Source organism: Phyllobates terribilis, unplaced genomic scaffold (genome assembly GCF_046119375.1).
Source record: "Phyllobates terribilis strain yellow unplaced genomic scaffold, ASM4611937v1 Scaffold_1__5_contigs__length_1240528914, whole genome shotgun sequence".
NCBI lineage: Eukaryota > Metazoa > Chordata > Amphibia > Anura > Dendrobatidae > Phyllobates > Phyllobates terribilis.
In genome coordinates this window covers 219,531,744-219,543,993 of record NW_027362761.1, presented here as the reverse complement: position 1 = coordinate 219,543,993, position 12,250 = coordinate 219,531,744, and positions in this window count along the sequence as shown.

The window sequence follows — 12,250 nt, the reverse complement described above, 5'->3', positions numbered from 1 at the left end:
GCAGAGGTGCTGCGGAGGTGCCCCCTGATTGGGGCACCAAGGTGGCAAAGGAGGCTACCATTAGCTATATCACCCGTGTCCACGAGCACCTCTGTGAGTATGAGGAAGCCTCAAAAAAGCTAAAATCCCTCTGGGTGGAGTTGAGAGCAGCTCAGGGGAGGTCCGAGAGGGCCTCCAGCAGCAAGAAGCCTGAGCTGTCCGCCGCGGTCCGGAAGATCAAGAGGGCCATCCATGAATTGGAGGATCGGAGATGTACCATCTTGGCAGGCAGCTGACCCTTTAAGGAGAAGCTCAAGAATGAGGACCGGTTCAGAGCCATGACCGGTGGGGTTCTGGAGGGGTCTCAGAGCCCCAGTCAGGTGGTGGAGGACATGGAGGAAGAGGAGGTATGCACTGAGGAGGTCGCGCCCTACCCACTGTCTGGTGGCCTGGTAAGTGATCTCCAGGCGTCGCATAGCGGGATAGCCCCCCAGCAGATGGCTCTCCCGTCTGATTCCAGCCCTTCAGAGGGCAGCGGGAGCGAGGGGGAGGATGAGGAGGAGGGGAGTAGTAGTGAGGGGGGCTGCCTCATCATGAAGCAGATCCAGCAGGTCGAGTCCCCATTTCGTTTTGGTCAGCTAACATTCGGGGATGAGATCTGCGAGGATGAGGGGAAGAAGAGGAAGGCAAAGAAAAGGAAGAAGAAAACTCCGGTCGCACATAAGTTTGTGTATGTCTCCCTCCCTGGGGCCCCCCTGTCCCGTTGTGTGACACCCGCTACCCACCCCGGCACGGGCCCTGTTGTGGGTCCGCAGCAAGGAAGCAGGGAGAATTTAGGCCATGGCACGCAGAGCGCGGCCTCTGTTGGTAATAATGGAGGCAGTGGGGCGGATGTGTCTGACATGGAGCATGGCGCGGAGGGCGGCCCATCGGTGGTTAACATCAGTGGTTGTGCTCAGGCTGGACCCCCTGTGAAAGGGGGGTCTGGTCTGGCACCCGGTGCGCCTGCGGTGTGTGTGGGGTCGTGGGAGCATCTGCCGCTGCCCCTAGCACTGCTGGCGGCGCACCGACAGCCGGGGCCGCATCTTCGGCGGCGCGTGCTGGGGTGTCTGAGTCCCTCACACACGGATCCGCTAAAACTGGATCGCTTTTGGGGGCCCAGGTACCTGCTAAGCTCAAGGGCGCGGGGCCTGCGGCTCCGGCAGAGCCGGCTCATAAAAAGGTGGGGTCTGCTCCCCTGGCGGGGTAGGCGGCAAGGTCGAGGCCCCCTGCGCAGGGGCCCAGTAATGGGTCTGCGTGGGGGGCTCCGCCGCCAGTGGATGCCGAGGGGGAGTGGCCTAACCTAGGGCCGGCCGCCGGAGCCAGGCTCTTTGCAGTCAAAGGTGTGACGCTGGGGGGTGCTGAGCCCCTGGGAGCTGGTGCCGCAAGTCCAGCGGCCCCCGTGAGTAGACCCAGTTCCGGGTCAGCTTCGGGGGCTCCGGCGCGGCCGGCTTCAGGGGGCATGGCCTCCCTGGCATCTGCTGTACCAGTGGGTGTGGCCTCAGAGGACCTCTCTGCACCTTCGGGTGCAGGGGGCGTGACCTCGATGGCAAGCCCCGCCCCGCGGGTGTGGCTTTGCCTCAAAAGGGGCGGAGCTTATCACCAATGGCGTGGCCAGCTGGGAGCAGTGGTGCCACAGCTGCAGCGGAAAGCAGCCAAGAATGTGCCTGTCGGTCGGAGTCCCCTGCGTCTGGGGGTTTACCTGGGGCAGGGGCTCCGGCTGTGCAGGTGTCAGGAGAAGCAGGGCTGGTCGGAGTTACTCCTGTTTCACTTCCCATCTCACTTCCTGTGGGTGGAACAGGAGGCTCTGCCAGTGATGCAGGAACTGTGCTGCTAAAGCCTTGTAGCGTCGTTCTTAAAGGGCCAGTAGCACCTGGCAAGCAGAACCCCCCGGCAGGGAAGGTACCTCAAATTGGAGGTAAAGCCTCACAAAAACAGAAACATTGTGACAACAGTGTACATGGGAGTGGGAGTGGGGTGAATGTTGATGTGGATGGTGTGGGGATGGATGTGTCTGCGGCTGGGGATACGAGTGGTGGTATGTCTGTGGCAGGGGGAGAGAGTGGAGTGGCTGGTGGTAGTGGGGGGCTTGGGGAGGGGGCTGGTCCATCTGCCCCCCCCCGGCTGCGAGCCCCCGGTCTTTTGCGGGAGTGGTAGCCGGGGCCTCGGGGCTTTCTCGGGGGGCTTCCTCACCTCTGGACCTCAGGGACGGTGACTTGCGACGCCGTTTCTTGGAGGCCCTCAAAAAGGGAGAGCGGACGATCGAGGTAGAGGGAAGAGAGGTGGACCTGGCCTTTTGGCTGGATAGACATGGCCTGGCCGCCTTCCAAGATAAAAGGGAGGGGGAGACGGTATGGTCCCTCCCGACAGCCGGGCAGGGGGTGGCAGGAGGAATGTGGTCCATCTTCGGTGGAGGGGCAGTGAAGCGTGCCCTCCGAGAGCAAGGGTCGTGGAGCTCCTCCTGAAGATGGACTTCAGGGCGACCGACATCTTTGCCCTAATCCATCCTTTTGGTACCTCCATCTTCGACATCAGTTTTGTTCAGCCAGAGGGCCTAGAGCTTTTCTGGTCGAATTTTGAACTGGTGAAGGAGGAGCCCGGCTGGCGAGACTTTACCGTACAGACGGTGTCTCGCCAAAATGGTATTAAGAGAGTGACAGTTCTGACCAACAACGAGTCAGTCTCTGGAGAGGATATAATGACATGGCGGTCCCGTTATGGTGAGGTCACGGACGTCCCAGAAAAGAACAGGGACAAGTTTGGCATTTGGTCAGGGGGCTGGACCTTCATGGTGAAGTTGAAGGTCTCAGGCGGTACTGTCACCCACATCCCCTCCTCAGCATTCCTGGGGAGGGACAGGATTCTGGTCTTCTACCAGGGGCAACCGAAGGTCTGCCACAGGTGCGGTGATCCCCGCCACTTCAGCGCGGGCTGCAAGGTGCAGAAATGTGCCTTATGTGGCGGGGTAGGTCACCTTGCCGCGGCCTGTGGTGACATTAGGTGTCACCTGTGTGGTGATCTAGGTCACCCGTGTAGCCGCTGCCCCAGCTCCTTTTCTAATACCATCTCTGGTCAGGCAGGGGAGAGCTGTGGGGTGGTCCCTGGAAGTCCATCCTCTGCTGGAGCCGGAGGTGGGGGCAGGAGAGGAGCTGAGGGGCCAGTGAGGGATGGCGAGGCCGGTACATCCGCCCATCAATGGCAGCAGGTGAGGCACCGTGGGGGTAGAGGGCAGGATAAGCCTCAGGCAACTGGGGTGATGACTATCCCCTCCCTAGAAGTGGCATCCGGAGCTCCTGAGGCCCTGGGGGAAGAGGCGGTGAGCGAGGAGATAAGGAGGATGGAGAGGGAGGAGGTGGCTGCTCCCAGGGACTCCTCCCAGTACGAAAGTCTGGACGAGGAGGTGGTGGAGCAGCCTAAAAGATCAGGTGACAGTAAGACTGGTAAGAGTCGGAGGAGGAGGAGCAGGAAAGGGGCAAAAACATCTAAGGCCCCCCCAGGCCGCTAAGGTGCCGACGGAAGGGCTCACCGGCTCCCCTCTGATCCCCCTCTCCAACCGGTTCCAAACCCTTGACGACTCTGCTGGGTCGGAGGTAGAGGGTGAGGGACCGGCAGTAAAAGCTGGGGTGCCTTCAGGGAACGGCGGGGTCCTTCCCCCGGGGGACTCAGTTTCCCCTGGGGAGGGACTGCCCCGGGGTCCGGAGGTGAGGAACCCGTTACGGGGAAGGAGGTGTCCGGAGAGATGGATACCTCTGTATCACTTAAGAGGAGGGGAAACTCTGGCTCCTCCTCGGATGGTGAAGGGAAGAAATCTGGGGGTACGGTAAAGAAGAAGGCCATCTAACTCAATCACCCATGATGGCAGAACCTACCCCGTTGACTCTGGCATTGATTAATGTTGCCAGTATTAAGTCAGATGCGGCTAGATTCACGGCCTTTGTTTTTTTCACCCGAGTTGAGGCTGATATTTTATTTTTGCAGGAGACCAGACTAACGGACATGGGGGCCATTTACAAGGCACGGAGGGAGTGGAGGTGCGGGCCCTCATACTGGTCTCTTGCGGCCGAGCCGTATAGCGGGGAAGCGGTCCTTTTTAAGGCCGCTTCGGTGGAATGCAGACGGGTGATTGAGGTAGAAATGGGGAGGTGCTTGGTCCTTGACGTCTTCATGAGGGGACAAGAGCTCCGGCTCATTAATATCTATGGCCCACAGTCTAAGTGGGACCGTAAATGTCTCTTCCTGAAAATCAAGCCCTATCTTTTTACGAGCCGGCAGGTGGTCTTCGGTGGGGACTTTAACACTGTAATTAGGTCCCGTGATAGGGGAGGCACCGGTGACCAGCTGGCTTATGATAGTATAGCCCTGAATAGTATAATGAGTGAAGCTCGCCTGGTGGATGTCCACATCCGGCACACCTCAGGTCACGGGGGATTCACCTTTTATAGGGGTAGTAGTAGGTCCAGGATTGATAGTTTTTTTTTAAAGGAGGAGGCCGTCTCTACTGCAGTGTCCGCTGTTGAGGTGGAATTCTCCGACCACTGTTTAATTTTCTTTTCCTTGAATGTTACAGAGACCCCCTGGATGGGGAGAGGCCTATGGAAGCTGAATTCGTCCCTGTTGGAAGAAGCAGAGGTGAGACTATCCTTTGAGGAGTTTCTTCAGAGCCAGGTACCTCTCTTGGGTCTCTGTAGCAGTAAGTCTGAGTGGTGGGAGATCTTCAAAAGAAGGGTCGCAAGGTTCTTCCGTCAGCTCTCGAGCCTCAGAGGCCTGAACAGGTACCACCTGTATCAGGATCTGGGGAGGAAACTTGAGCAGCTCGTCTCGACTGGAGGGGACCGTGAGGAAATCTACAGGGTGAAGGCCTTGCTCAAGAGGTGTCAGCATGATAGGCACACGTCCTTGGTTTTTGAGAGGGATTTCGGGAAGTACCGCTCGCCCGACCCCTACAGGAACTGCAGGATGTCAGTGAATTGCAAAGTGGTAACGGGACTGATCGACAGTACGGGATCCCTGAACAGATCCAAATCAGGGATCCTGGAGGTGGTCAGATCCTGCTACTCACACCTCTTGGGGAGGAGGGATCCTGATCGGGATGAAATGTCGGCTTTCCTGGCTGAAGCCATCCCTGAGCCAGGGGATGACCCCTCTCTTCATGTTTTGACAGAGGTGATCAGGGAAGAGGAAGTGAGACAGGCCATTTATGGGCTCCGGCCCAAGAAATCGCCTGGTCCAGATGGCTTAATATCCGAGTTTTTCAGGACGTTTAGGGACTCTTTGGTGCCCCCCATGACTGAGGTCTTTAATGAATGTCTCTCCTCGGACATTCTGCCTGGTTCAATGAGGAAGTCTGCCCTGATTATTCTGTCAAAGGGTAAAGACTCGTCCCGTATTGAGAATTGGCGTCCCATAGCGCTTCTCAATACGGACCGAAAGGTTCTGGCAAAGGTGCTTTTTAATCGGTTGGTGAAGTTTGCGCCTCGGCTCCTTTCGGGGTCCAGCACTGCTCCGTTTCAGGCCGCAGTACTTTTAGTGCTGTGCTCGGTGTCCGAGAGGCAATGGAGCAGAGTAGGGCAGGTCACTGGAAGGGGTACTTGCTGTCTTTAGACCAGGCGAAGGCCTTTGACCGGGTTAACCATGAGTACCTCTGGTCCGTCCTTCTGAGGTACGGTCTGCTCGGGCGGTTTGTTGATTGGTTAAGAGTGTTATACAATGAGGCAGAGACTTTTCCGCTTGTGAATGGTTGGGTTGGACACCCTTTTGAGGTGAAGTCTGATGTCCGCCAGGGCTGTCCTCTGAGACCACTGTTATACGTGTTCGCGATTGACCCCTTTCTAAGGAGGGTGGAGCGCGGACCATTCGTGGGAGTCGGGATGGACCGGACGGAGTCAGAGGCCACCTTGAGGGTAGTGGCGTACGCCGATGATGTTTCCCCTTTTGTATCCTCGAGAGAGGAGGCGGATCGGGTCATATCTGAGGTTGAGCGCATCCGGGTCCATGATCAACCGGGATAAGTGTGAGAGTCTCTGGCTGGGAGGGGGAGATCCAAGTTTTGATCTCCCGGACACCCTTCCAGGGCCTCAGGCCAGAGCACAAATTCTAGGCATCAGTTGCGGCCCAGGGGATTATCCCCAGCAAACTTGGGAGGGCAGACTGAAGATTGCCGCCCAGAAGGTGGATCAGTGGAAGGGCTGGTCCTTGACCCTGAGGGAAAGGGTTAGCTTGGCAAAGGGGAATTTGCTCCCTTTACTAATATACCTGGGCAGCGTTTGCATCTTGCCAGAGCCTCTTTGGACATGGGTCTACAGCCTGTTCTTCCAGCTATTGTGGGGGAATAGGCTGAACCTAATCAAGAGGGAGGTCACGTACCGCACGAGGAGACTAGGAGGGTTGGGTATGGTCAACCCAGTGGTGTTTTTAGTAAACCCCTTTCTTAAGGCTAACATCGCCAACCTCTGGTTAGGGAGGGCTCCTCCGTGGGTATTCTCCTGTAGGGGGTGGTTTCGGCCTTTCTTCCAGGAATGGGAGACGGGAGGGCAGGTGAAGGACCTGCGAACGCCTCATGGGCATCTTACGGCTTACGCTACCCCAGTTCTGAAGGTGATCCGCCGGTGGGGTCTGGGAGTGTGGGAGATCAGGACCTTGTCGAGAAAATTACTTGACAATAGGGTTCTGTTGACCCACTTCCAGAAGCCTCTGGCGCTCAAGGATTGCCCAAGCTGGGATCTGGAGGTGGGGCTCGGGCTTTTGAACTCAAAACGGATCCCCGTGAGGTTTTGGGACTTGGCTCGGTGCTGCTTTCATGGGAGACTGTATGTGAGGGACAACCTGAAGCACAGGAACTCTGATGACCGGAATTGTCCCCACGAGGAGTGTGGCGGCATGCTTGAAAGCATGGAGCACTTCCGGCTTCAGTGTCCCTTTAATACAGAGGTCTACAGCAGGGTGGGTGCTTCCATTGGCTGGCCTCGGCTGGCAAGCCTTTCCTATGCGGAGTGGGCATATTGGGCATTCAGGTCCCTTGGTGGTCGAGATCGGGGTATGGTTTTCTTAGTTAGCTTAGTGACTAGGTTTTACACGTGGAACGCATGGTGTTTAGTGTCCACCCAGCAGAAAGCCCTCCCCAGGGAGGAGGTGATTAGGAACATCCTGGGTGACCTGGTGAAGGTGCGCTCGCTGGAGTACGAGAGGCTGGGTGCAGGGAGTGCCTCCCTTCTATGAAGGGGGTTCTCATTTATTGTGCCCTAGGGATAGTTAGGGTCCTGTGTGCTTGTTTATAGGGTGAGTTTAGTCCTTTTTATATTTATTTGTAGGGACAGATAGATGTGTAGGGACAGGGAGGGACAGATAGGGATAGTCTTTAGGGTCAGGCAGTTAGTATTAGGTTGGTAGTGAAGGCCAGTGAGGGACAGGTAGTGATAGGTAGAGAAAGATTGGTTGGGTGGTAGGGACAGATTTTTCTTTTCTTTGTTAGAGAGGGTCAGGGTGTTGTGAAGTAGGTCAGGGTGAGAGCCTCTGCAGTTTCCAGTTTCCCGGTGGTGGGCTGTTACCCTCACTTTGTAGCTTTTTGTTTTCGGTATTTGAACCCGTATATAGGGCTTGCAAGCACCAAACTTGGGTCTGATTCTGATTCATGATAATGTAATAGGTGTTGTTATAAGATGCTGTAAAGTTGTGTATATTATTTTGTATGTTATGGTTATCATGTATATTATTCTTGTATGTATGTGTATTATGAAGTGTGTGGAGGGTTTAGTTTAGGTTGGGTGGGGGGGCTTCAGGGAGGAGGGGTTTTGGGGCTCGGTGGAGGGGGGTGTGGTATCATGGACATCCTGAAGTGGATGAAAAGGCAAAAGGACCTGTTTTTTTTCCGGGCCACAAACTCTAGTGGGACCCTTGTGTGATGTGATAAGGCCACAAACTCTCGTGGGACCTTGGGTGTCGGGTGTGGGTATTTAGTTCAGGTTTTATTATATTTAAAAAAAAAAAGGAAAAAATGTGTAAAAAAAAAAATAAAAATGTTTTTTGTGTGCAGTGTTTTTTCGGCCAAGAGGCCTACTGTTCTCTTTTTTGGCAGTGGGCCAGGTTTTTTGTTCTCTTTTTTGGGGTTTGGCATGAGTGCATAAGAGTGAATGTGTGTATGTTAGGAAGGGGTAAAGGAAAAAAAAGGGAAAAAAAGGACAAAGAGGAGGGTCAAGGCCTTTCCTTGCTGAGGGGGGTTTTTTGGACATTTTTCGTGCTAAAAAATTGCTGGACTTTGTGTTTTGGGTTTTGTTGGGGTTCCCTTGGGGTTTTGTTTATTGGGGCTTATATTTGTATGTTGTTGTTTTTGTGGTGTTTTGTACTTTTATATAAAATAAGAGTTCCAGCTCCAGCAGCGTCCACTAAAGCTGCTGCAGCTAAAAAGCTTTTATAAGGATCGAGCTTGGTGGTCCTCTGCAAGGCATGCTACCGCCAGTCCCAGCCCCTTTGCCTTGGGGCGCCTCCCCGATTCTCTTGACTGAGTGTCCCGGGGGCCTGAAGCATTTCCTTTGAAAAAATTAAGTGTCCAAAGCACAGGTGGTGTAGCTTGCTTAATAGCTGGGCTACTCCGCTGACTAGCAGACATTGCTACTAGGCCCAAAGTATTGCCTGGGCTAGATGCAGTTAAAAATTAGAATTAGATACACAGGCGGTGTAGCTTCCTTCACAGGTGGGTTACTCCGCTGACTACGAGACACTGCTACTATGCCCAAAAGGATTTACTGGCAAATGCAGTTAAAAATTGTTATTAGATACACAGGTGGTGTTGCTTGCTTCAGTTGGGCTACTCCACTGACTACTGGACACTGCTACTAGGCCCAAAAGGATTTCCTGGGTTAGATGCAGTAAAAAATTAGAATTAGATACACAGGTGGTGTAGCTTCCTTCACAGGTGGGCAACTCTGCTGACTACCAGACCTTGCTACTAGGCCCAAAAAGATCTCCTGGGTTAGATGCAGTAAAAACTTAGAATTAGATACACAGGCGGTGTAGCTTCCTTCACAGTTGGGCTACTCCGCTGACTACGAGACACTGCTACTAGGCCCAAAAAGATTTCCTGGGTTAGATGCAGTAAAAAATTAGAATTAGATACACAGGCGGTTTAGCTTCCTTCACAGGTGGGCAACTCCGCTGACTATGAGATACTGCTACTACGCCCAAAAGGATTTACAGGGTTAAATGCAGTAAAAAATTGTTATTAGATACACAGGTGGTGTAGCTTGCTTCAGATGGGCTACTCCACTGACTACCAGACATTGCTACAGGCCCAAAAGGATTGGCTGGCTTAGATGCAGTAAAAAATTGGTATTAGATACACAGGTGGTGTAGCTTGCAACACAGATAGGCTACTCCAATGAGTAACAGACACTGCTACAGGCCCAAAAGGATTGGCTGAGCTACATTTTGCCAAATGCTGTGAAAAACACTTGCACAGCACTGGCACAGACCTGCCTGGCAAAAAGTGCTATGAACTGCTGTAACCTAGCCCTCAAAAGGGCTGCAATTAGAACTAGTCCCTACTCCCTAAACCTATCTCTCTATGTAACTGGAAATTCGCTCGCAATTCACACAGTTAAACTGTATAGCGCCCACAGCAGCAGCGGCTGGGTCTTATAGGGCAAGGACATGTGACATACACAGCCAATGACACATGCCCTTGCTTGTGTGAAAAAAAAGCACTTCGATGCAAGTGTGCGCTGCTGATAGGCTGACAGACTGCACTGCCCAACTGTAAATGCGGGAAAGAAAAAAAAATGGAGATCGGCAATATTTCTGCAGAGATCCATCCCCTGCCCCTTCCCCCGCCCACTCTACACTGAAACTGTGTATTAACATTGATTAACTGTAGTGATGAGCGAGCACTAAAATGCTCGGGTGCTCGAGGCTCGGGTCGAGCACATTGGAATACTCGGGTGCTCGACCCGAGCAACGAGCTCAATGTAAGTCTATGGGAAACTCAAGCATTTTTCTGGCGGTCCCCTCCGGCGGTCTGCAGAAGGTCAAAAATTGCCCAAATCGATGGGAACAGTGCTCAATTAAACGTTAGGCAGGCAGAATATATAGGCAGACAGGCAGGCAGGGTATATAGGAGGGTGCATGAAAAACATAGCAGGGCACTTGGAACACACTAGTGCCCTCCGATTTTCATGCATTCTTCTCTTTAAAAATGCTGGCCGGCAATTCAGCAGCGGCATACACCGGTACCCGACAATTTAGAACAGAAAGAATAAAGCATCACACATAGATTTTATAGATAAAAACATGTCAGTCACATACAGGGTGGTCCAAAAGTAGGTGGACAGAAAGTGTAATAAGGCTATGAAGGTTATGAAACAGTCACAGGAGATAAGTATCTCGAAATTCTAATGAATCAAGTTGTTCCCCAGTTACAGCAACAGCCTAATTCAAATGACCTGTATTTCCAACAAGATGGGGCCCGTCCACATTATTCAAGAGTAGTCCGCGAGTATCTTGATGAAACATTTCCTAATAAATGGATTGGCCGAAGAGGCCCACTTGATTGGCCGGCACGTTCACCAGACTTAACCCCAATGGATTTTTTCTTTTGGGGAGTACTCAAGGACAAAGTTTATAGTCGAAAACCAAAAAGTGTCAGTGATTTGAAAAATTACATAAGAGATGCATTTCAAGAAATTAATACCCAAAGAGACTTGTGTAAAAAAGTTTGTCGAAGCATAAGAGGCAAACTTCAAAGCTGTGCAAATTGCAATGGAAAGCAGTTTGAGCACCTGCGTTGATAAAATTTAAGGGCTTTTGCATTATTGTTCAGAATAAAATTTAATTGTCAATGTTATGCTTGTGTTAGTAAATATAATTTTATATATAAATCAAAATAAATGTTATTATTTTCTGTCCACCTACTTTTGGACCACCCTGTATATAATAAGTACAGTGACAGTGTTGGTTACTGTACTTGTCATTTAGTGTTAAAATAAAGGATTTATTTAAAAAAATAAGAGTGTTTTCTTTCACCCGTCTCTTTAAAAAAGCCAGCCGGCAATTCATCATCGGTACCCGACAATTTAGAACAGAAAGAATAGAGCATCACACATAGATTAGATAGATAGAAACATGTCAGTCACATATATAATAAGTACAGTTCCCCGAAATTTTAGTCTCTAGCGGAGGTTAAGCAGATGGTTGGGGCAGATGTTTGAAGCCTGGGAAGGGGGTAATACCCACGGAGCTTCCCAGGCTACTAATATCAGCTGAATACCTAGCCTTTACTAGCTATTAAAATGGGGGACCCCCCCAAAAAAAATTACGTGGGGTTCCCCCCTATTTTAATAGCTAGCAAAGGCTAGGCAGACAGCTGGGGGTTGATATTAATAGCCCAGGAAGGGTGCCATGAATATTGGCCCCCTCCCAGGGTAGAAACACCAGCCGTCAGCCGCCCCAGAAATGGCGCATCCATAGGATGTGCCAATTCTGGCACTTAGCCTCGCTCTTCCCACTGCCCTGTAGCGGTGGCAGTGGGGTAATAGGGTTGGGGTTGATGTCAGCTTATAATGCCAGCTGACATCAAGCCCAGGTTAGTAATGGAGAGGCGTCTATAAGACATCCCCATTACTAACCCCATAGTCAAAGTTAATAAAAACACAAACACCCAGAATAAAGTCCTTTAATTGAAATAAAGACAAAATCCTCTAATGTTCTAAATTAAACCCTACTTACCGTCACGCCCATTCGAGCTGAAGCCAACGATCTCCTGCAATAAAAATAAAATAATAAACCAACCTCATCCTTACCTTTCCATGGTTCCCAGGACAGCTTCAGCTGTGCTACATTGACATGACAGGCTGGAGCGCAGCAGAATGCTGCCATCCAGCTTGCCATGCCGCAGACACTGAGAAGCTCCTCAGTGAAGCTCCTCAGTGTCTGGCTGTGACGGCATCCAGATGAACTCAGCTCACCTCATGCACGTCAATGACAGTGTGGGAGAATTCTCATGCGCTCACCGCTTGAGCAGGAGAATTCTCCCACGCTGGGATTACATTGAGATGACAGGCTGGATCGCAGCAGAGCACTACCATCCAGCTTGTCATCCTTCAGAGACACTGCAGAGCGCTTGCTGATTTATCGACTATTACTGCCCCTTCCATGCTTGCGCTCTGCAGTGTCTCTGAAGGATGACAAGCTTGATGGTAGCGCTCTGCTGCGATCCAGCCTGTCATCTCAATGCCATCCCAGCGTG